This window comes from Oxyura jamaicensis, chromosome 4, assembly GCF_011077185.1.
Source record: "Oxyura jamaicensis isolate SHBP4307 breed ruddy duck chromosome 4, BPBGC_Ojam_1.0, whole genome shotgun sequence".
Lineage (NCBI taxonomy): Eukaryota > Metazoa > Chordata > Aves > Anseriformes > Anatidae > Oxyura > Oxyura jamaicensis.
Genome location: NC_048896.1, coordinates 55816055 through 55842250, shown reverse-complemented (window position 1 = coordinate 55842250; position 26196 = coordinate 55816055). Strand labels below are relative to the sequence as shown.

Below are 26196 nucleotides of genomic sequence, written 5' to 3'. Positions count from 1 at the left end.
ACACAGTAGAGAAATGTCCATTTTAAAAGCTAAATCCTGATGAATCCAGGTGTCCTTTCTGATTGGGAAAATAATTTTTTATCAGACATTGCTAATTACATGAGAAAGTTCCACTGTATAACCAGTGGTGCAGAGTCAGTACAAACTACATGGGAGAGCTCTCACTTCAAATCAAATAAAGCCTGAGGACAATGCCAGATAATCAGACCTAATCCCTTCACATGTCAGAAAATCACATACTACAGAAATGGCCCATAACAGGTCTAAAGCTTCCAGTTAAAGCAAGAATGTTTGTCCTTAAATAGGAGAACTTGTCACGGTGTTGGTAAAGAACAGGAAAGATAATACCTGAAAGCCTTGCAAGATTAGGAATTTGTCTGAGATACACCAAGATAAGCCCAGAAACTATACTGTATGAAAAAAAAATAAAAATAAAAATAGAGAAGCAAGCAAGTAAGCTCCATGGAACATGGCTCTAAAGATTTTTTTTTTTTTTTTACAGATTTGTATGTTCTCCTAGAGCAACGTATGCCACAGTGAAGTTCTCACTGAGGAACGCACTTTCTGCCTCTGCATCAACCCAGTTGTCCAAACCCTGTGGAGACTTAATATCTCTGACATTATGTCTTTCCTGTCATTTCACTAAAATCAGCCACAAATTTTGGCATCCAATAAGCTCATAAACTGGATATGACTACATAAACCTTGTTTTCTTAGGCAAATGGATTAAAACATTTGTAATGGTGCCTGGCAGTCTGACCTCTGGAAAAAGAAAAGGGGGAGGGAAACAAACAAACAAAAAAACAACCCCAAAAAACCAACAACTTTGTTCAGCCATTCAAGATCAATGTGAACATATACGTAAGGCATACAGGCAGGGCATTTGAGAGGGATCACTGTACCATCTTTCCTAGTTTGCTTGCCTACTCAGTATGCTATCTACAACTCGGACTCATCTGGGATGTTTCAGATAGAGGGAAAAAAAAAGAGAAGAGAAGACCAGAAACCAAATTAAAGCATGAGAGAAAGAAGGATTGCTTCAGGCACCTGACAAGTCCTGAAACATGACAATTAATTGTAGTCATTATTTCAGTATGGAGACAGAAGAGTTTCATCCACGGTCAGGGCCTGTGAAGAAAGAGAATGAAGCAGCACGACTACTCAGGTCCTCCATACATACCAATGCAAGGAGAAATATCTTACCAGCTTCCCAATACGGGAAATAAAATTGTCTAAGAGATTCCAATAGCCAGCAAGATCACCACTTTTCTCCACACCCCCAGTATACTGCTAGGTTCCCGCTGAGATCTGGAAGCCAATCTTTCTTCTTTGCACTCTCTAATATGTCTCATATCTCCATATTCAAACACATCTACATGTGGGAGAAGTTCATTCAGACTTGAAAGATTTGTAGAGAAATAAAGCACACTGAATTCTGTAAGTTTCACATAGCTACTCATATCCATATTACCCAGACACCAGAACTGAACTCCATATTTTAACTGCAGGTGTATGCTGTGCATACAGGCAATGCATTTCCCCTGTTTCTGCCTAGCAATATCTGCTGTGTTTGTTCCCTAACTGTAACTGATATTTTGCCAGAGGACTGCACAGAAAGCAAGCATGGAGGGGACTACCTACAATGGTGTGTAAACAAACAAACGAACAGAAAAACAAAAAGAAAACAAGTGCTCCCACACAGCCTTTTGCACAGTTTAACACTGCTGGTTTGTAAGCTGTTTCAAGTAACTCAGCTTGTTCAGACAAGGCCCTCTCACGTCTATGACCTCAGAACATCACAAGCCAGGGAAGGCAAATAAACTAAAGTGTGATTCAAACGTGTAAAGTATGCCTGGCAGAAACAATTGATTTATCATCACCAGCTGCCCCACCAAGCCAACACATCTGATTTTAGGTTAGGGGATACTATCATCTTCACAGCACTTACCAGAGTCAAAGACCCACTGCACTGGAGAACCTGGACTTTCCTGAGCTATGTGCTACGCTGAAATCAGACCATTTCTAGGATGCATACTTTCAAGAAGACTACGTATTGAACTGAAATGAATGAAAAGGATGTTAAGTGCTTTGGGTAGGTATTTGGAGGTGAAAGGGGAAAATGTGTTAAACATTGTGAATCTAGCCCCGCTACTGATACACCATTCATTATGTTAGTATTGGGGAGCTTCACAACCCCAAGAGTGTTCACCTTAAAATCTCTCTGAGAGTAAGAGAAAAGTCACGCCAACGGGAACACTAGCACAGGAAAAGTGACCTGATTTACATGCCCTTACAGACAGCAGCATGCACCCTGTAGCCTAACACCTGAGGACGGGCCAGGCTTGCTGGACATTGTAACAGAGGCAAGAACACAAGAAAATCGAGGCAATCTGTACAGCAGCACCACAGGCGGGTAAGCCAAGGAGCTGTGTATGGAGGGTAATGCTGTTCTGCAGTTGTCTTCTGCCTTTGGAGACAAGACATTGGGAACAATTGTTCCTTTTAGCTCAGTTAGAGCAACACTGAATGGTTTGTCTGAGCTGTAGAGCAGCCCCTTTGTCAAAACCACTTCTCACTAATGACTCGCCTTCCAAAAATACATCGTTCATTCCATTCTTTGTCAGATGTAATTGATGCAAATTCAGTTTTATACCAAAGTATTGGTTATATATACTTTGTGACATATCAGTTTGACAGCGTACAATTAAGTGACAAATGCTGTGGTGTAAAAAGGAATAGCTATGACAAGCATTTATAACTTTTGTATAAACCTGGCATTTTAGAAGATATGAAAATCATCTTCTTTCACCTTCCTCCTGGCAAACAGAAGTGTGAACCAGGTAAGCAGCCAGAGTCCCTGCCATGATTCATCAGGCCAAGTTGACCAGACTCAAGGGCACAGGAAGCCTTGTTGCACACAGCTAAATCCTGCTATGAAGGTTGTCACTTGGGAAGCATTCTGTGATGATCTCCAAGCTTTTTATTTTATTTATTATTATTTTTTGCTTCTGAGTGTCAGTACAGTGTATCCATTCCTGCTTGGCTATGGCTTACAGTACTGCTCATGGCATCCTGGGCATGCTTCTTTCAGAGCGCCCTGCCTTCCTTTCAGCTCAGTGATTATCCTGGGGTTGGCCTGCCCTTATTTCTTCCTAAGCCTGTTCCTAATCCCTCTGTAGCTATTCCTGTCCCATGATTTCAGACCTTAATCTTTTTCTAACACCCACATTTGATTTTAAATTGTTCCACTTGGCACTTGCCATCTTTTGAAGAGTTCTCACCTGCAGTGCCTACAGCCTTCTCATGCCTATTTTATTTTATGCATCACCTTCCAATCCAGAAAGTAATACTATTACTGCACTGTCTGGATAAAGTTTCACTTTGATATCAAATGCGGTGTTTTATTAGACTGTAATTTTGTCAATTTGTCTGCGGCACTTAACAGCTAAAGTATATCTCTTTTAAATCTCTGCATTGGTTAAGAATCAGAGCTTATCAGCCCCCCTGGGTGCAGCCATGGATCTCACTAATTCTGTTATGTTTTGGCTGAGGCATTTCAATATTCTCCTTTTCTTTTTCCTAGATGCAACCAGTTAGAGTAAGCAGAGTAAACCAACTACATGGATTTAATGTCTAAGTTGAAACATATCTTCTAATTATCACAATCAATTAAATGTGTCTTCCAGTTATACTCAGGGATTTTGCTGCTTTGAGAACTGGAATAGAAAGCTAGAAAGAGAGGAGCATGAAGCAGAGTTGCTAGCTGGTGGAAGGATTTTCTGCAGTGAGAAGGGGAGAACGTGGTACAACATGGAATTGCATTTTTGGTTTGTTTTAGGAAGTGAGAGGGTACACCTTTCCAATAACATGATAATAATTTTCATTGCTTTTTTCACAGTATTAGTACTGAGCTGTAAAGATGGATCAGTCAGATAGTAGGTGGATAGTACAGTTTGCATCAGAAGAAATGCTTTCCACAGTTAGTACAAGCATTGTCGTTATCTAGGCATTCACTACTTCTTCCTGTTCTCTATTTTTTTTTTAACTGCATGAATTATTTTCCCCCCCCCCCCCTTTTTTTTTTCAAAGGTGTTGTATTCACTATACACTAGTAGTGAGGTTCCATTCTTACATAAAAAGATTCACAATGAGGAAGATGATAATTAAAGATCGAATGGAATAATGTGGGCTTCTGACTTTCTCACAAGAAGCAGTAGGCTTTGAGGAGCAAGATTTAAAATAAATACCTGGGCAGGTACATACAATCCAATGCTTTGATTATCTACCTGGATTTTAACAATTCAGCCATTGTGTTCTTCCCTGGTTTTAACTTCTTCCTTGCTCTTTCTATTCTTTCTTCTGGTAGTGGAGCAGCAGTGACAGCTGTTCAGGCTGCTCTGTTTGTCTACCTGCACGGGAGTAATTCCCCTTCACCTCACAGAAAGCTCCTGCTTTTTGTCAAAATGGAAACTCCTTCAGTATTCTTAGAAAGTCTCTCTCATCTGCTTGCATCACTGACCGACAAATGTTTGCATACAGTCTGACTTTTTGTATGCTATTTTAAAATCTTGATTTTTTTTTGCTGTCCTCTAGTCTGTTGAGCAACAGCTTCCCAGCATCAGCTGTGGTGGTCAAAACTTTTTCATTTCTTTGCAGCTTTGTACAATGTTTGCACTAATGTTTTTGACTTATTTTCACTTCCTCGGGAATGTTCTGTGCTCATAACTTATGTGCTTTCTTCCTGTTTATTTTATCCTTTCCAGTTGTTTTCTCTGCCATATTTTGTGTTGGACTGTGCATATTTATAGCAATGCACATGTTGAGGGCAATGATTTGGGCTTTAAGATAGCTGTGTGATGCTAGTAGTTAAGCAGACCTTACCCTACCCTCACTGGGAAGCGAGGCAGTGCTATGTTGCACTAAGGCAGGAAGGTTTTGAGCCAGACCCTACACAGAACAAATTGCAGAAGCAGAAAGAGAATTTGGAACCTCCTGGCTGCCAGCTGCCTGCTCGTTCTGACAAGCCACACTGCTTTCCAGCTATCCTGGATTACCCTAGGGAGACTGAATGGCATTGCTAAACCACGTACACTTGAATCAACCATGGGCCAATTACCCTCAACTGCTGAATCTTCCAGTTCAGCGCTCTCTATCAACATCAGTGTACAAGTTAGCAAGTTCCCAGGAGAGCAATACAGAGAGATCTCTTAGCATGCTATCCTCTAAAAAAGGAAGGGGTAGGGGGCATGGGGAGTTGGAACACTCTGAGTACCCCATGTCCCCAGACAAGAAAAAAAAACACAACTCAATCTGAAAAGGAACCTAACAGAAATGTTCCTTAAAGTCATTTTGACCCTGGCAGATACAAACATAATACATGCTGTCAGTGCAGTCACTTCTAGCTGATAGCATCGAATACAGTTTATACTAGAGATTGTGATTCCATTTCACAGCCAGCTTTCTCTCTCAGCGATGCAAAATGGGCAACCAATTAAGCTGTCATTTTACAAATCAGAAGGTATTTACTAGGCAATTGCTTCATTAAATAAAATACTACGGGTGTCAAAAAATTTAAAGAAAAGAATTAGTCTTAAAGGTATGAAGTTATTTGTTGAAAACCTGTTTCCCAAAGAAGGAGAAAAAAAGGTGAAAACCAGATTAAATCAACCAATATTTTGATTTGCAATGTTAAGAAGTTGAATGTTCTCACACAGTTCTTGTAAAACAATAGATCATTTGTAAGCAAAGACTCAATAGGCAAAGTAATACACACAACAGAAAATATAAAATAGATTCCTTTACTCCCTGGCTGCATATGTTCATGCTGCAGACTGGAAAACTACAGCTAGCTTTTAATCTGCTGTTTTAAGTAAATCCAGTGTTGGATAGATCTCTGAAACCAAAACCTGTAGTCTACCATATGAAACACATTTGCAAATCGACAGGTCACCCTCTGAGAAAGACGATCCAGTATTAAATATTTGATAGCAGGTTACTTGGAAAATTGGGTAATGAAGCAGTAGGATCAGAAGAAAAAACAATGCATTAGAAGTGTCTTCCTCCCAACACAGAAAGCCTTCAAAACTTCCTACAAATAGAAATACTCTCTTCACCGTATCCTCTCATGCAGACTATGGCACATGGGAGTATAATTAGCAAAGTGAATGACCAATGACCTGCATGCCCAAGTTCTCCAATTGCATCGAGAAAGGCTGTCACCTCGTTCAATGTTCAGCTGATCTGATAAATGAGGCCTGAAAATAATCTGGCAGAGTCACCTCCAGAATCTGTGAAGTCCGTAATTCAATATCCAGTTTCAACCATTATGCAACTTAAGCTAAGTGTGTCAGTAACATAGGCAGACCCTCAGAAGAGAGGTTCTAGACTGTCTCCTGGGGAAGGTAAAGGATTGGCATTCCTAAAAGCTCAGAAAACACTGATCCTGAACCTCACAGTACTGAAACATGCACTGAAGATGTTTTGATATGAACAATTGGTACGGGATTTCCTGTTTTACATATAACCCACAGAAGTATGTCCTATTCCAACGAGAAGCTAGCATAACAATTTGCTCAAGATTTGTTGTGCAGAAAGTCTACTACAAGAACAAACATTATTGCTCTCTCCAGCATCACCTCCAGGGATACTTGAAAACAAATGTCTTGACTAATCTGTTGTGAATTCTATATGAAATTTAATAGTGACAGGAACCTGAAAGATTCCTGCTCATTTTGAGGATGGCATTTGGACCAAACTCCATGTTGTGGCATTAACTGGGAGGACAAGGCAAACTATTTACCTCAAGAACATTACATCCTTTCTTATCTCTCATGATAAATCAAAGAAAGAGTTATCCGACTCCTACTTTGAGACCTCTGTACCCAGGAGTACTTACAAATATGTCAAAAGATAAGTATGCTTGACAGAAAAGGAGCTTCAGGGAAAGCAGTCAGCTGTATCCTGACATATGTCAGATCCTTTATAAACCTCCAGGGCATGCCAGTTCCTTGTATTAATTACCTGCAATGGACATCGTCTCACATCTGCTTCTCAGAGGTTCCAGCCTCTTTCCCTATCTCTCCCTCCATGGATTTTTCATCAGGCCAACTGAAGGAAAATAGAAATAATTGTGCCTGCTGTTATGCTGTTTCTCACCGTAAGGGTGCAATGAGGAACATGAGTTTTCCTATGAACCCAACAGCAGCCATAAAAAGGATAAGGTGCTGAGCTGACACAGCTTGCCTGAGGGAGTGACAATGTCAGCAAATCAAAAGGAATATAAAATGTCTAGACTTACACATGGTCTGGCTGACACTGAATCTCTCCAAGTACTTCATTCAGAGAAAACACTTGCTTATAATACTGTCCTGGCTTATTATTTTATGCAGCAAAGCCAGCCAGGAAGTCCAAAGAGCTACATATCTCATTAGGAAAAATCCACCTCTTCTATCCTTACACTTTGAAGCTCTGCTTCCCTTTCAGTTTGGATAGACTGGGTAAAGGTTGTGGAAATCGCATGTGGAGTTTCACAGATGGGCTTTGAAGATGGTTTTGTAGACCTTCAAGGAGATATATTCTCAGCTGGCACTTGTTAACAGTCAGACTGGTTCTGCATCAAACAGCATTATGGTACTGAAGAGGTTCTGAGGTGAGGAGCAATACCTTGTAAGCTTTCTGCCCATTTAACTCATGAGAAAAACAATTCCTGCTGCTGGAAAGAAGACAGGCTACTGCTTCTCCCAGTGCTGCAAAGAAGATAGGCTGCTGCATTTACAACTCTGACTGGGTAAAAAAGGCCACTGCTTGCAGCAGCTAATCTACTGGCAGTCTTACTTTGTCCAAGAAGATGGAAAACGTCATACCAGTAATCTTCATTTGCCTAAGAAACTTTTTTGAAAAATATTTCTCCATGTTACTATACGAAGAGGTGAAATGGTATAGTAATGCATTATGGAGCAGCAATCCATGTGGGAACAAAGCATAATAAGGGAAAAAATCCAAATAGCTAAATGAAAGTTTGTGACAGATCCAGTCCATGTCTGACAATCATCCTAAAAATGCAAGATTGGTGTTGACAACCAAAGGCACGGCTCCTTTCTTTGCTTCTGAGAAGACCTTCAGCCTATGAAGGTAGAGCTAGACTCGAGTGGCTTGCTGTTTCAAAATACTAGATCTCAGGGAAACGGCTGCTGATTTACACCAGTTAAGAATAAATGACCCATGGATTCATTCACTGCTGTGTCCCTCATACACGATGGTTTGCAAGTGGTTCTTTGAAAGGTCACTTAATCCTCCTACCTTTTAAAGTGCAACTGACTTCACAGAGCAGTTGAGGGGTTAATTAAGAAGGGCTAGGCAAGCATTCAGCTGTTTTATAAGACTCTTAAAAGAACATTTACCTTTGAACTTACTTCACATGCAAGAATATCCTGAGCTGGAAGTTAAGCAGAATTTCTTGATAAACCATCGCCTCCTTTTATCTGGCATCATTCATGCAGAGAAAGAGCAATTATTATTTTGTACCCTCTGTGGAAGGGCAGTGTTGCTCGAGTGTCGGACACCACTTATTGTCAGCTAGACATGGGACAATGCCCAGCCCTGAGAAATTTGCCCTCTGACACTCCCAAAGCCTGTAACCCCTGTATGTGTTCCTCAGATCTCAAGAAAGGTCTCAAGCAGCACTTGGGCAGAGTTTTCATGCCCAGTGCTGGGGTCAGAGTAAGCTTGTTATTTCAAGAGGATTAACTTGGTATTAATATTAGCATTGTGGTTACTCCTTAAATAATCTTCCTTTTCAGAATGATGAGTTTCTGCTTGCTGATTAGTCTGATTCTTTGTTGCTGCTATGGATGACACTTTTAAATTATTTTTATTAAGTCTCGATCTCAAAGGACCAGAGAACACAATAAACAAATAACCCAATAATAGTAATTCCATATAATACTGGGAACACGTGCTACAGATTTGGTTTATATTAGAACATAAACCAGCATGATACTAGCAACATTTAAATTCTGGGATTTTTTTTCTAGACTCTTCTACATACATTAGCGCCTGGGAAAATTTTACACACGAAGTTAAATCTAGAAGTACAATTCTCTCAGAGTCTGGATATTATAGTGAATGCAAGCTACATCTCACATGACAGCTGTGGATTTAACAGCAGAGGAATAGTGAAATGCAGTCCCATTTGCTGCACTTCCACCACTAAGCAGAATACAAACCTGTTTACGAGATGTGGCCAAATAGTCCAAGATGAGAAAATGGTTACAGATATAACCAAATTCACAGAAGACATTGACTAATTCATTTCATGAGGTTTAGTTTGCTCTTTTCCCTTCCTATTAAAATTCAGGACTTGTGAAAAAAAATCCCCATCCGTAAAATCTAAACTACAAACCCCCTTATATTCAAGTACTGGAAACCTATACCCAAAGTTTGCAAATTCAGCACAACGTGTTTATTAATCAATAATAAATAAATCAGTTATAAATTCTTATACAAGCTTCTGGATAACACTATAAGACATTTTGTAAGAGCCTACAGATATTTGAACTTTCCACCCTTCATTCCCCTAACTTTTAAATGAGGGTATCAACTTTAGCACAACATATTTTCTGCATTAATTCCTCTATACTGAGGCTTCATATTCACTGTTTTATGACTCACAGTGATAACTCTCCTATCATAACATCATTTGAGAGGATGTGAATAAAAACATGAATGCCAGGAAATTAGGAGACCAGAGCTTGACAGAAAAACACTAACTACAACAAAATACATGCTAAATGGCAAGCACTCTTTATGCTTGGTCTTTAACAAATGCCACATTAAATACAGAAAGCCAGAGTAGCAGAACTGTGCCCAACTGCCCGCAGACCATACCTGCTCTATGCAATTCCGTGCTTTGATGGAGAGTCTTACACCATCCTACAAACATTCTTCCATGCGAGGAACAGAAAATCATTATAGCACTTTGATAAAAGGAGTCCTAAATTAAGAACTTGTAATTGTGTCACATCACTTCTAGGTACGATGCTCCCTTTAGCCTTCTCTGCCACTTAATTCTGGGGGGTGGGGAACCAGCAATCTTATTTGCTTTAGTTACACTGCTTCTGGGAGTTAGTAAACCTGGTCAGTCTCTTCAGCATCTAATCAATCCTGTAAATGCTGAACAAAGAAGCGGAGAGGAGTGAGATACTGAAAATATGCCCGTTAAACCATGGTCTAGTTAAACAATAATACACAGGCAAGGCAATGGGTCTTTATATTATTCAGTCTAAACTGTATGATTATAAAAACAACAATGCCTTCAGCAACTCAGAGCAAGGGAAGTAGTTTTTGAGGTTAAAGCTGTTATGCATCGGTTTCAAAATAATACTTAAAAAAATCCACAAAGAGCTAGACAATTTCTTTCCATTATTAGACATCAATGTACACTGAGCAAGGGGAAAACTTCATAGCAGTGCTGGACACTATGACCACTCAAGTCAGTTAGAACCTGGCCTTGCAACCTCATTTGTTTCAGCATCATTTCTGCAGGCTTCCAGGAATAAGGGCTCTCTTCATTATACAGGTTTAAAGTGTCAGGCAAAGAACGATTTTAATTTCTGAGCAGGGTCAGGAGGAGTTATCACAACACAAATAAAAGCAGCTGCAATATCCTGGAGGAAGAATGGTGGCCTATTCTCTGGAGTTCACTTGATGATTTAGTTATACTTTGTTTCATGCTGGCACATCTGAAACTCAGAAGCTAAGAATGTTAAACTGGAAACTGCTCTGACATGCCTACAAAGACAGGGCTTTTTTAATGAGTCATTTTCTAGTCCCCTTATCTGGATTCAACAGACACTTAGATGAGACTTGACTGGCTGTCATGTAGCCAGCGTAACATCCACACAGCTCTGGAGGTTTAGATGCCTATGGCTTGTTTTAGCAGAACCTTGATGCCCACAGGTTCTGTGAATTCTGAATTTACTTATTGGATGGCTACTAAGCAACTACACCATACTGTAAATAAAAAACCCTAGTCCAAGGAAAAAAAAAATAAGAAAGAAAATTCTATAAGGGACATGAAAAGCCAGGCTTTAGAGTTAAGAACAGACTAATGCTGCCTGAAAGAGAGCAGCAGTTGATACAGAATACTAGAGACTCTGGAAACAAAGTGGAGTAAAAGGACCCAGAGATAGCACTGATGTTACAAACTGTCAAAACCCAGCAGCTTCAGTGCACAAAGACGGTAGTGCTAAAGTGAGTAACTGTCTCCGGTGACAGGTGACTTCCTGAAGAATGCGTTACCATTTCATAAGGACAGCTTTCTTTTCCAATCTCTTTTTTTTTTTTTTTCCTTCCACCTCCCCCTCCTTCTTACTAGAACTCTACTAAATAATCAGGGCAAGTGGCAGAGGAATAAAATAGTAAAGAGAATAAACTAGTCACATGAGTTGTTACCTTGCAGTAAAGACATACAATGGTTCTACTTTGTCAGACGCAGTGGAATGTACTCCCGTTCTAGAAGGCTGTTTGCTTAGTTCTCCACAAAGTCTTTTCCAATGCTATCGATCTCATAGCACGAACACTTTGCACAGAGAACCTTCAAAGGTAGTGTTTGATATTAATTAAAAATATTGTTCAGCAGCTTATTCTGTGGTTGTGTTTACATTGGTCAATATTTTTACATCCTTATGCATAAGATAGCTCATTAAAAGCAATGATAAATTTACACTCCAGCTTTCATGTTAAGAGGTCAGATCCTGATGCCCTATGTAATTTTTTATTTGGACTGTATTCAATAAAGTCACTCACACATATACATAAAAACAACTAAAAAAATCAATTGCTGTGCAGAAAATCCTATTTTGTTGAAAACTAATCTAACATAAATCAGTTTTTATTTAATTATCTGAAAGCCAAATAAGCCTGGCTTAAAATGAGAGTCCGAACAGCCTTTTACAAAGGCTTAACTATATTGGTTAAAACACAACTCATGTTGAGCAATACAATTTGGGCAGGAATAAATACTCAGGAGGGCTTGTAGCCTGTTTAGGAAATTTACTATTTGAAGGCGAACATAATATCCGACAAAAAGGAAGTATTGGCTGCCCAATTTGAGCAACATCAGGAACTAGTCTGCTTCAATCAGTGAGTATATTGAAGCTTACAATGACAGTAACAGTATAACTCAGGAATGAGTTACAACTCATACGTGACTGACCCAACTCACCTCTCCTCTGACTAGGTAGGCACCTCTCTTGTCCTATCCTGAAATATTATTTTTATCCCCAACCTATTTAGGTCCTAAAAGTGACTTGATTGCTTTGTGCTGTGCTAGAAAGTTTGTGCATCGATCTTTCTTTCTGTAGGCTAGCAGTGAATCAGGTGTTCCCATAGAAAAAAATTGAATTTGCATTTTATAAGGAAACATAACTATTAGGAGGTGACTGGGGCTTATGCACTGAGAAGTAATAAAAAGCATATATAGCATTTTGGACCACACTGAGAACAGTCTAGTTAGTGTAAAGAAATCCAGCTTAAATTGTTTGTTCAGGAAAAGTTTTCAGGAAGGAAACTGCTTAATTATATACACCATTACCAAATATTCTTGAACAAACTTCAGTTGACAGCCGCTATGGAATACCAGGGCTATTTTTGTTGCCATCCTTTGATGGAACTGATAAGCTCAGAAGGCATCCTGTACCAGATTTTTCTCATTTTAACACCCTGAAGGCAAGCTCTTCCTCAGAAGAACTTACTTTCTTGTTTTAGCTTGTGGCAGCTGAGTAGCAAGACAGAACATGACCTCCCATGCTGCATCTTCCCGCCAAGCAACCTTCCCAAGCTATTTCTGCTGCAGTCCGTTTGTTTCCTGAAAGGTCCACTATAATTAGTTGGACACGAGGAAAATCTAGTCAAGATTAAAGCGAGGAAGTCACTGGGATAAATTTGTCTGTTTGTTCAGTTGGCTGGTGGTTGGTGTTTTTTTGAGGGCAGTGGAGGTTAAGGAGTGAGGGTGCATTGTCTTTTCTTCCTTCTGGAAATTTACAATGTGACTGAGAACAAGTTAAACATCACTCAGGAGTGAAAGGGGGAGGGAGATGGGCTCTACTGCCCCGGTTTTCATCTCCTTAGGAAGGATAAAAATAGGTCCAATCTGCAAACCTCAGATCCATAATCCACATATGCAAGAGCTACAGCACACCAGGATTCAGAAATCTGGATTCAGGGATCCAGCCCTAAGAAATCGGTACCATTATATAATATTAAGTCATACAAATACTAAAAGCAATTCAATGGAAAATACGAAAGTTGCAGGTTACAGGCATATTTTTATGGCTTCCAACTACACAGAAAATCAAGCAGTCCCTAGTGGCCATAGATATAAACAATGAATGAGCTCTACTAATTAGCTTTAACTTACAAGTGCAAATCAGGTTAATTAAAAATAAACTTCACTACATTGCAGCACTGAACACATCCCTTTTCTTAATTCAAGTACAGATGAATGGATACAGAAAATTTGATCTATATGTGTTCGCTGGGTTAATTAAAAGTCAGGCATACATCCGCAACACCAGACAGAATTTTTCATTTCTACGAGGACTGTTGGAAACTTGAGATTAAGAAAGATGAAGGAAAGAAGCATCTGATCTCTGTTAAAGTGAAAATGTTCTTTACACCAGGAAATCTACAACACAGCTGACTCACAAAGCACCTGCCACACCCTGTCCTCTGCATTGTCTTTCTGTGCAGACCACTGAGTCTTTGGCATGAATGAGTTTAATTCAAGCACCTTATGGTAGTCCAATACCAGAGCAATTTCACCGTAATGCACTGAGCTACAAACTGCGGAGGTTCAGCTGTGTCACGCAATTAAGGGAGCCTGGTCACAATGAGGACAGACAGGGCAGACAGCTAAACACAGCGCCCTTGTCAGCACTTCTGCATTCACGGGCTGTTGCTGGGATAAGCCAGTCCTGTCTGCCTGAGAACAATCTATGCCCAAACTCAGCCTGTTGGCTGTGAGCTGTGCTCTTGCCAGGATGCTGCAACTTGCCTTCGCAGGGATTCCAGTGTGCCGCTGAAGCAGGTGTGCTAGACTTTGCTCTTGTTCCTGCACCATGGGTGTTTGCCTGCAGGCACGAACTCCTTCTTGAATTAGTTTATAATCAACTTCCTGCTTGGGAGAGTCAGCAGCACTGGATGCAAAATGGCTAAGTAAATCTGCACCTCGGTTTTTGAGAATCTTGTTGAAAGAATTTTTAAATATACCTTCAGGTGTACTGGATTCTCTTTCACCTTTCCAGGAATATACTTTTTAAGAGACTACAAATGATGCATTCCCCAATGTGCTGCATACTCTGTTCATAAGAGATGTGTGCCAGCAAAGGCAGGCAGACCTCCTCTACTGGAGAGGCCCTTAATTCACCTTGCTTAGCACAAATTCAAATATGGCCATGTCTTAACTAGCTGGCATCCACAGCTTCTCTGGGCAACCTGTTCCAGTGCCTCACCACCCTCAGAGAAAAGAATTTCCTCCTAATATCCATCTAAATTCCACTCTTTTAGTTTAAAACTACTCTTTCTTGTCTTGTCACCCTTAAAAAACTTATCTCTATCTGCTATTTTCCAACATAAAGATATCTCAGCTAGGAGAACACCTATGATGTGGGACAGACTACTGATCTGTCAGTAACCATGCCCACTTCTGTTTCAGCACTGCAGAAGCGTGTGACAGAGCAGATACAACCAGCTTGATGGTTTTAAAATAGCACTGTACAATTCCACTAGGCTAAGAGCTCGAACAGCATTTAACACACACATTCACATTTATTTCTTAAAGTATTTCCTTGTCAGGTGAGTCTTTCTCAACTCTAATGAGGACTTCAAAAGCAGTTACACAGTCTTTATGTATGCTTTAAGCAGAGGAGAAATGCCAAGAAAGGTAAAGTAATTGGGTCCTTGGTGTGAAATTAGCTGCTAGGCTGCAGGCACGGAACGAAGGAGAAAGCAAATTTCTAGAGAAAATTAATTCTCATATGCAGTGATCAAGGATATAAACTCCATAGCATCAGGTGATAAAAAACATTCTAGCCAGTGGGAGTTAAAAAAAAAAAAAAAAAGATTCTAACATCTAATGACATGTCCACTTCTGCACATGAAACTGAAGGCAGGGAAGTCGTTGTCTTAATAATACCTTCCTCTAAGGAGGAACAGTCTATATCAAACTACTGTGTGTGTCAATTATCTGCTTAATTGCCCCTGTGTTTTACCATATACAGCTTTAAAGGGTTGCCATCGCATTTTTGCCAGTTGTTTTCCTCAGCGAACAGATCTGTCTATGCTTGTGATGCATTTTTCCCAGCTTTTCACCGCCTTACTCTACAATGCAGTATTTACATTTCATGGCTTGGGTGACTACTTAATTTCTCTCGCTCCTCCACGGCTAATAGGAAATTCCTCATTGCTTACGCATAATAGTTGAAACAGGCATCGAAACAGGCATCTCCACACTACTGTCTGTTAAGTACATCAGCACAGACTGATCCATAATTGAATTAAATGAGAGTCATTTTTGCTTTGTTTGTAAGGGTAAGTAGAAGCAAAAACTCTTCTGAGAAAACCAGAAAAGATTTTCAAAGGCTATGAGAAAAATAGAGTTAAAGTGGCCCCTGAGGACACATTGCAGCCCAATTACGCTGCTATTCTTCAGAAAATATTCTTGCACTGATAGACTCAACAGGATGCTTTAATAGATCTCTGTGCAGGATGCACAAACTTCTGACTGCACAGTCTCAAACTATTCTGTGCATGGAGCACGAACAGTGAACAGAAACAATGCTGCACCTGGGAGAGAATCCAGGACTGCACCAACATGCACAATAGATTTTGTGGAAGCAACATTACAGAGGCCTCTTCTGAAATTCAATGCTCAGAACATGTTAATATGTGTAATACTTTCCTCCTTCCCAACACGTCTGCATGTCTGCTAGAAAATACTGTCCATCTCAAATTTCTGAGTTTGGTGTGGATCTCCAGACCCACGCCTGCTCTTTCCTTGATTAAAGGTCCTGATGCTACAGTCTCAGTGCTGTACAGTAACTGTGTGTGCATCTATTAATGTTGGACACATCGAGAGCTTTATACATTTTGAAGGACCTGCTTGTCTACAGCTCACCTGCACTATTTCAGTACAGGCACACAGTAAGTCACACACTTTGGGCACATACTGCTTTCATTGCACAGATATAATAAAATTGTTTTCTTTGACAGGCTGGCTGAACGCATCACAGTGTGGTCGACGGATGAAAATGACTGAAAAACTCTAAAATGCATTAAATTTGGCATTATGGGACTGTTTCATGCCCATAGAAAGTTATGGTGTTATACTGAATCCCCCAGGCCCAGAGCACCTGAGGAATCCTCTCCTTCTCTGGTGAACTCTGGCAACAACACCAGAACCCTGTAGTCCATACCTAAAAGCCATTTCAGAATCTTGGGCCGAAACCAGCGTCATGCATCGACTGATCCTACCTAGCTGCAGAACAGGAAGTTTTCAAGTGTGTCTGTTCTTTTTCTGCAGCCTCAAATTCCTCTGCTGCTACCACCATGGAATACAGAACGTCATTATTATATCAAAGTTCTTCGTACAAAATTAAGAAAAGGTTTAGATCAGCCAAGGTTTATAGACAATTAAGGGAGAAGAAAAGGATAGACAGCACCATTCTGCAAAATACAACACGTTCATTTTTTTACGCAAGTTCATTTTTATCACATAGACCAACAATTATTTGAAACATAGGAATCCGAACTTGTGAGAGTACTTAACTTGCATGGCAACTGCTACCTCACTACTATGAAGTATTTCCTTTTACGCAGTCACGACTCATGGCCTGTGTCTGTGAACTACAAGACTCAATAGTCAGTGTAAGAAACTTTCAGTGCTTTGCTATATTGGGCGCTAGAACACAACCTGTGGCCTCAAGCCCTGGCAAAAGTTCAACAAGTTTCAAGAAAACAAAAATTGATCCTTAAGAATGTCTTTTAGATCCCATATATGGCAGGACATTACAGCCTGTATGTCATACATTAATTTAATCGACTGTATATGTGAAAGAAAAGGCACTGCTGTGCACAAGTTAACATTTACTAGATTCCAGAACCTGAGCATGTTTTTCTTTTTTTCTTTTTTTCTTTTTTTTTTACAGGTTTTACATTTGATATGTCAGATGTGTATTCACCTGAGGTACATGTCCAGTAAGTGTGAAAAAATGCCACCACAGTGTTCAAAATCCACATACCTTGTTTATTTTTTAACCATTGTTAATTCTGTAACGAGGCTTAGAAGGAACTGAAATCTGAGGACCACTATCGCCTGAAGAGATGGATACAGATGTTTACATTCATGGTACAGACCAAAAGGACATGATTTTGTTTTCTTTGAAGTATCAGGAAGGTTGCAGTAAGGTGATACTGTCCTCTACAGAGTTTCCTGAAATGTGACACTGTACTGTTAAGCTACAGAATAAACGGTTCTGAACAGCAACAAAAGAAAATATGCAACACTTTGATACGGAAAAAATCTTTCCCTAACATTAACTTTTCATTACCTTGATGTGTAAATGCTAAGTGAACCCCCACACCATGTTCAAAGGAAAAATGATTCATTGAGATGACACACTTAGTAAGTGTCTCTTGCAAACTTGAGAAACTCCAAGAATATAAAATCAGGGTAGAAAAAATAAAATCTGTAGATTTTAAAGCACTCATTAATTTTTAACAATGGCTTCTTTTGCTATTTGGTATCTAATATTTGTTGAGAAAAACAAATGTTTGAAAAGTGTGCAGACAATGCCAAAGAGAACCTTTTCAGGTTTTACTGCCTGTTGCAGTGTATTTGCAGCCTCTGGAAGAACAAGCGGACAGGTTGGGCTGCAAGCACCAGCACAATGTGCTGCCCTGCCAGGGTGGTATTTCAGCAGCTCAAGGAATTTATAAATGCTTCTGGTTTTGTAGCTAAAACAACAATCCACATATATATCCTTGAGTCCATACCAGGCAGATTGTTCTTTTCCATTCTATAAGAGTTTTTTGTTTGTTTGTTTGTTTTTAAAAAAGAGAGAATTAAATGTAGTCACTTTTACATGCCATTAGGTTACAAAGTTGACAAAATGGAGGACTCTGAAGTCACAAAGCTTTCCTGGCAGCGTTGCCAACAAAGAGGTTTGATGCACTCCCCCTTGGAAATGCTATCTGCCTACAGAAATGGTGTGTCCTCTGCCACCACAGGGGAGGAGGCATCGTTCCTTGGGGGGCCACCCCTGCGCACCCCGTCCCGCAGGCAGCTGTTTGTGCACCACCCCCCGACCCTTTGGATCTGAGGGGCAGCTGTCTGTGCCTTCCCTCAAAACAAACACAACGAAGGAGGAGCAGAAAGAGCGTGCATCACAAGTCTAAGTAGAACAAGATTTCTATCTAGAACAAGGGAGTATTTAAAGCTATGATTTTTAAGGCAAAAGGAGAAAAAGCATTAAAAACAGATCTCACCTTCCTGTGAACTGGCTCCTGACAAGATGAAACCTTTTCTTCAGGATTCTTCTTGATTCCCCAGTGGCCGGCAGTTTCCAGGGGGCTGAATCCCACAGAGCCGCCCCCCACGCCACTCCCCCGGCCCCCGGAGGTGACAGCCTGGTTCCTGGTTCTGTCATGGCTTCAGAGGTAGGCGCTGTGGATACCAGGGACCTCCCTGCAGCCCACTGCATCTCAGACCTTGTTTGGAGACGTTGCCTCTCCCCACATGAAGATTCCAGAACGTTCTTTTCCCTCCCTTGCCAAGCCTTCCAGAAGGTTCTCTACCCCGCCCAGCCTTCTAGAAGGTTCTCTCCATACAGCCCTCAGCAAAGGGAAACAGCGCTGAGGACCAACCTTCAGCAGGAGGGTCATAGCTCACCGTTAGCACCTGCAGGCCACCTCCCTGTGGAGAAGAGCAGGTGAGATGTGGAAACCTGTCCCTGATAGTCCCTAATACACAGCGTGTGCCCTTGAGGAAGGCAGGTCAGAGAGCTCCTTATGTAATGGCTGCCACGTGCAGAGCAGTGGAGGCACAGAGGAACAAGAGATGTTGGATCTCACCAGAAGCTTTTGCTTTCTGCCTGTCTTTCAAGCCACAAATTAATTTACTGAGGTATATCTTATAGACACCACTTCTCTAGATGTTAATGATGCTCCTGCCTGCCTATGTGTGCTGTCAGTGATAAAGTGTCTCTCTGTGAGGCACTGAGCTGGTGGGCAGCAAAAGCTCCTGGATCGATGCATTCCTCTACTTCACTGCTTCCTCTGGTGCTGAACCCAGCATACTCTGCTTCATTTGGCATCAGAGGGATTAAAGCCAAGGCTACTTTCATTAGTGATTACATTTGAGATATATCTGGAAGAAAAAAATCCTCTACGTTCAGTCCCAAGATGTTTAACATTCCCGGGAGGCATCAGTTGGGATGGTTGCTAAAAACCCTACATTTAAATATCTGTACCAATTCTGTTCCATCCTTTGCCTTAAATGACTGAAAAGTGGAGGTCATTAAGAACAGGTTTCTCAGAAGCGCTGAAGATTCACTATTTCACTGCCTCTGAAGAGGCATATTTTAACATTCATCTTTCTTCCAAAGGAGGCCATTTTGGGAGAGGGCAGGCCTGGGGAGATTGAGGGCAGCCAGCTGACAGGCATATATTTGGTTGCCATTGCTTTTTATGGCACCGCAGATGTGAAAGCACCCACCCAACTCCTTGTCAGCACTGCAGTGAATACTCTTTAATTTCAGAGCAAGTCTAGGCAACTCCTCATGCTTCGAGGCTCTGAGAAGTAGGTCCCTGAGGAATTCTGTACATGGTATTCATGCCACTGCTATATTTGACAGTTTAATCTGGATGTTTAATGTATTTTGTCTGTTTGTTCTTTCTCTTGAAATGGCAGCCTCGCATTCTGACTGCCTTTCTGAGTCACAGGGCTTGCAGGTGTATGACTGATGGCTGTACCTACCGTGTTGTCTGTGTAGCTTTCAAAAACAATGTGTTTTTAGCTATTAGAATACATTACAGCTTGGCACACTCTTTGCTATTGATTTAGCACATGGAGAAGGAGCCAATAGAGTCCCTGTATGTAATTGAATACCACATATTTTATACCACATATTTTATTTACCTTTCATCTTGAACCACCTTTCCCAGAGTAAAAATTTAAAATATATATACAGTGTGGCAAAGAGCCAGCTTTCAAAATTACTGTCTTGTCTGCAAGTGGATTAAGGATTCCAACTGTAAATTACTTTTTTTTTTTTTTTTTTTTTTTTTAAATAAAGTCACTCCAGAGTGCAAGAAGTTCTTCCTGATTATTAAAAAGTATTTTTGGTACTGAATACTTGGAGACTGGCAACACAATGCAGACAAGAATTTTCATCCAGACAACACTATGTTTGCTTGCTTAAAACATAAAAATTGCTTTTGCATACTTAGAAAATTCTTAGAAATACTTATTCTAATACATCTTCAGTGCCCCTTGCTTTAACAGCACCCTTTTTTTCCATAGCTGAACACCACTGACAGCTGGCTACTACTGTGGTTAGGATTCAGACAACATAACCTTGGCTGCAGGTATCTAAACTATTTTTCAGAAATCCTGATCTAACTTCCTAACTAAGAGAGAGATTAGTATATTTATAGGATAGTTCGCACATTTGTGAAACAGTTGGACTTAATATATCTCTGGCTGTGGCCATTTATCTCCTGGGAATGTAAATGACAACTAGACAACAGAAGTTTGGTGACGTGAACCTACACCTCCATTCTCTGCTTTCACATAAAAACCCTGAATATGTATTTCAACTTGCTGGTTTCGAATTGCCTGACCTCATGAACCTGTGCTATTTCCTTTAACCAAAGATAATCAAACCTCAGCTTGTATCTCTAATGCTAAATGATTTTGGTTGGTGCTTTGAGGAAGCTCACAGATCCATCCTAAATGTCACACTAATGGGGCTTTATACGTGCATGGGATCTCACTCATAGGTCAGATGGAAACTTCCCTGAGACAAATTGGAAATGGCCTTGGGATTTTTCTTGATCTCAGCTATGTGGGATTATCTGGGTATATTTTACCTGCTCCATAGTGTATCATAACAAGGGTCCAAGGCACTTAAGATAATTGCTGGATTCTGCAAGCAATTAAGCGTATATTTCTGAAGAGTAAAGTCCTTCAGCCTAACTAAAGCGTTTGGTTTTGAAGTAGAGGTACTTCATTACAATGTAAGGCACAGAGGACTAGATCATTTCCTCTGGTCTTAAGCCCCAGGAAACACTGTAGAATAAAGCTCATTTTCTTGAGTGGAAATTTGTACTCAGATAACCAGATCAGCATTAGAGAGATTGTGATTAATTCAACAATTTGTTTTATGATTTAACCTCAGTCTACCATTGAGTTATTCTGAAAGTGATTTGATAGTGGTATTTTTTTTTAGCTTAGTGTAGGAACAGTACAGTAGCTTTACAAATAGGTTTTCTTGATTTTATCATTGCTGTATAACAAAGATCTCCTTCCAAACAGATACGGTTGGATTCTATGTATTTACTTCAACCTTTCTGACTTACGGACGTAATAGGACTCTCCCTGTTTTGCCTAGGGTAGCCACTGGGTTTATGTAAAACTAAATACTTTTCATTTATGTTCTTTCATCTGATATGATAAGATTGTACGTGACATAGAACAAGCACAGGTTTTTTTTTCTTATTTCCATCTTTTTGGGCTATCATTTCTCTTGTTCTCTTTGTTATGATAAATTCAGACAAATAACCTGCTAAAACTATTTGTAGGGAAAATAAATTAATTATCAACGACCTACTGATACAACTAAAAACACTGAAGTGGAATAAAGAAATGATCCATCTTAAACCGGGTGATTTTTAAATTTAATAGTCTTAATGATACCTAGTTTATTCATGAAAGAAATGCAAGCATCCAATTTCCTATTGGAAAACATATACTGGTGCATGGAATTTATCACAATTCTTTCAGCTGATCAAATGTAATTAAAGTATTAAATTTAAATTGCAGTCTCAGAACTGCCATAGCAATGTATTAGATCTTGTACCATTTGCAAAATCTCAATAGAGTTAGCAACTTGGAATACTGTGATCAGTAGTATTTTCACTGCTCAAGTCTACATCTCAACCTCAAGAATATATCATTGCAACGATGGTAATTTGCTGTAGAAGAAGGCACAGAGAAAAATGTGTGATGTCTCTCTATTCCCACTGGTGTACAATATATATACATAGTCATGAAGAAAAATATATATTACTGTGCACTACACCGATTGCCTTATACTTTTGCCCTTTTGCTTTATATCCTTTTCCAGACAGTGGAGGAGGATGAAAATTATCACCCAATAAGAACTATAGCAAATACCAGACAAAGTAATAGAGGAGTTCAGCATACCTGCCGGCATTCCAAGGTCAAGCTCTTTTGACACAGATTGCTATTGGAAAACAAAGGTGCATAGGTACGAACCTCCAGCTGCTTAAAATATGAGTAGATATAACACATTGCTATCTACTTTGTGTGCTGAACTGGAATTTAAGTTGCCTTAATTGCTATTAATCTTTATTTTGGTGTTTCAATAATGCATTACATTAATAGCAGATATTATTACACATTTCCTTCTCATACATGGTCATGTACTGAGCAGCGCAGTGGAATAAAATGATTGAAGAAACTGTTGAAGTGGAAAAAAAAAAGACTTCACCAGCATGCAAGAGGGCTGAGGTTGCATAATTATATTGCTATTATAGTTTCCAAGTTTTAAGCATGCCGATATCAAGGATACTTAAAGTTTTCCCAATAGATTTAGTTAATTTTCCTATTTTTTTATTCACTTAATGTCCATTTTCAGATAGAATGGGAAGTGTTTTTCATTTCCCAAATAAGTGGAGATTGTATACCTAATGTATTTCTGACCTATGTATCTATCAAAAATTGAAAATAAGGAGAATACCAAAATAAACAAAACATAGCTTCCAAAATGAAATCTAGGACAAAAGTAGAATAACATAGAGTGTATATAATAACATCTTGTATAGAATAACATCTTGTGTTCCAAATTAATCATTTATTTGCTTAACTATTGTGAAAATTTCCATAAAAACTTCACCAGAATCCTGGATTGTATATTTATCTAAGAATGCCATTTACAACACCATTTACAACATTTCTGGTTTTCTTGTTGCCAAATGTATTGTTACGTTTGTATTCCGTAAGCATAAATTAACTTCATTTTTGTTGGGATCACAGTTTATTTTTACAGCATGTATTACTTCAAAATTTTACCGGAGGGCTTGGTAATTTCCCACTAAAGGGTAGATGAAGTGTGCACCCACAATTGTGAAGCTTATTTATGTTCATCCTGCCTTGGATGTAAGAAATAAGACCGAGTTAAAGAAATGGAACAGAACCACCAGAACAAAATGTGCTCTGTAACTGATGAGTAAAACCAATGTGCATTTTGGAGAAGGAAAGTGACAATTACACCTGACATTTCCTGAACTGCATTTGATTATCCTGCAGAACATTAGGTGAGTAGATTCTGATCTTTTTGGCTCATGTTTAGTATAATTTTGTTACAGGTTCCAGGCTTTGCTTATCTCACTGGAATTCATGACATAACCTCGCCTTCTCAAACTTTCATGAAATCGCATTTTAAGACAACCTTTTCAGGCCTCAGAACAGCAGTTGTTCTACTTAACATAGCCTCCATCTGAAAAGGCTAATCTGCTGTATTATCCCTACTGTGTAATAAAAGCAGATATAATTCCTGATAGGCATGGCTGATGAGCCCCATTCAGAGAGCCTATATTTTACTGAAATGCTTTATATTTGCAATTGGCTAAGCCCACCAAAAGCAAAGCTGTCATGCAGAATTTCCTCTGGGTGAATCTGATCCCTGTTTTGGAGATTTCACCTAGTAGCTTGACTTGTACACAATATTCACTGAGCCCGCATTTACTTAATTTTTAAAGAGCACTATATTGAGCAGTTCTGCATGTGTTTGAAGAAAATTTGTACAATAGTTCTCCTAGCCCAGATCTCCATCCAGATTTCCAAGTTATTATACACACAAGAAACAAAAGCAGGAAGCTACATTATCAAAAATTCTGATGGGGGAGAATGAGGTACAAAAAGATTAATGTGGCGTCACATCTATATTCTTTCACAATAGAAATATAAACCTTGCTGCAACCAAAGCACTGTAATCAGAGAGAGCTCTGTGAGGAGGCTCATCCAGTACAGGCCCTTACGCGTATCAGCTTCCTGTCACTGTTGGAATCACAGTGAAAGTAGAAGAATGTTTGGCCCTATTCTTACCTCAATTTTCTTGTTATAACTCTCACAACAGGCTGTATGTAAAGTCCAGAAGCCAAGAGGAGGGTAGAACAAGACAAAAAGTCACAACTCTTAGTAGACTGAAGGATTGCGACAGCTTTTATAATCCACAGAGTTGCAATCACAAACTGAAAAATTCTACGTAGGATTATTAGATGCACACAGTTCCAGGCCCAGCAAACATGCAACTACACTTCATCCAAGCCAGCCTCCTGACTGAGGCATGCAGAGCTATTAGTTAATCTGCATTTCAGCAGAGTATCTCCTTTATTGTGTTTGCTAAGGCTCTGTAACATCAGTACCTCAAGGGCCTTATGCAATCCATCGGCCTTTGGAGGTATTTAAGCCCTTGGTGCCCAAGTGGGCTGAGACAAGGTTCCAAATGTGGAACTGGCTGCTGCAAGTAGAGCACACCCAGCACTAGAGAACATTAAAATATTAGTTTCCTAGCTAAAAATAAAACAAAACAAAACAAATAAGATGCAATCACAGCAATTGAAATACTTGAGATAGTTTATATTTCTCAAAACAGAAAAAAATATCATGAAAATCCTAGTCCTGGAAACATGCATTACTCATAGAAAATATCCTAGAGTATTTTCCAGCCTGAACTAGTAGACAGGTAGAAAAAGAATCCATAATTAGTAAATGTGCCCTTCAGGGCACTAAGCATAGTGAAGGATAATTTTGTGTCAGCATCACTGTAATTATAAGACAAATCCATTGACTCAGTCACAAAAGCTTCTCTTCAAAAACCTGTCACTTCATAGCAGCCTCTTTCTCTAGATGCTTAACAGCCATGGTAACTGGAAGTTGGACAGAGAGCACAGAAATTGGTGAGAGTTATCTATCTGCAATGCTGGCTTTGCAGAAGTCAGTATCAGGTATTTTGTCTGCTTCACATTCTTTAACAGAACAATTGGAAGGATTTTTTATTTTTTATTTTTTAACTCTAAAATTCCTCTTCGTACTCTTGGTTATTTTGGTGTGTGTGTGTATGCAGACTTGACAGGCAGTGTAGCGCCTTATTACTGCTAGAAGTTGTAGTATTTTCTTTTTAATGATGTCCAAACAAATTATCTGTTAAAAATAGACTGCATGGTAGCTCAGTGGGAAACAGAATTTAGCAGGCAGAAGATCAAAAGGAATTAAGTGCCATAGCTCTGGCCTATGTGCTCGTAAAAATTGATTTGACTTAATAAGTTTAATGCAAAAGGGAATTGCATTCTGTGCACTGCTTTCCTGTTGATTTTTAAAAAGTGTGGGAGCACATCTTCCCTGCTGATGTCCATTAACTATGTCCATGAATACATAAATATAAATTGGGTGCTTCACTTTTTTTTTCTTTTTTTTAACTCTTATCAGCATTTTATAGCTAAGCAAAATAACTGGATTCACGCAAAAAAACTGCTAACAGCTGCTATTTTCCACTCATCTGAAATGCTCACTTTTTTTCCCCTATTGATATTAAAACAGTAAAAGCCCTGAATTTTATTGATTTATATTTTGCAATAACTGTTTCAACAAAGCATGCAGGTAACGTATCATAAGTAGGTAAAAGTAGCCATTAAAAGTCATGTTTATCAGCAAGTAATCTTACTGATATTTTGTTATTTATTTTTGTTGGTTTTCAGGGTGATAATTAGGTTTTTAAGCAATCCTGTTACTTATTCATTACAACATGATTGTAGCTGCTACCATTGTAGCTCTACCACAGTCATGAAAACAAAATATTTCAACTTCAGTAATATTGGAAGCGAGGACAAAGGTTT

At 39.4% G+C, this 26196-nt stretch overlaps 1 long non-coding RNA gene across 1 annotated transcript in view; it reads right to left on the bottom strand.

Annotated features, from left to right (window-relative positions):
• The window catches only part of LOC118165455, a 77297-nt gene extending 58640 nt beyond the window's left edge, over positions 1–18657 (bottom strand). The window contains exons 1-2 of the long non-coding RNA XR_004750049.1: positions 18544–18657; positions 1949–2058 (exon numbers count right to left, since the gene is read on the bottom strand). This is a non-coding gene — a long non-coding RNA (uncharacterized LOC118165455). The remainder of the gene's footprint in view (positions 1–1948; positions 2059–18543) is intronic.
• Positions 18658–26196: the final 7539 nt, after the last annotated feature.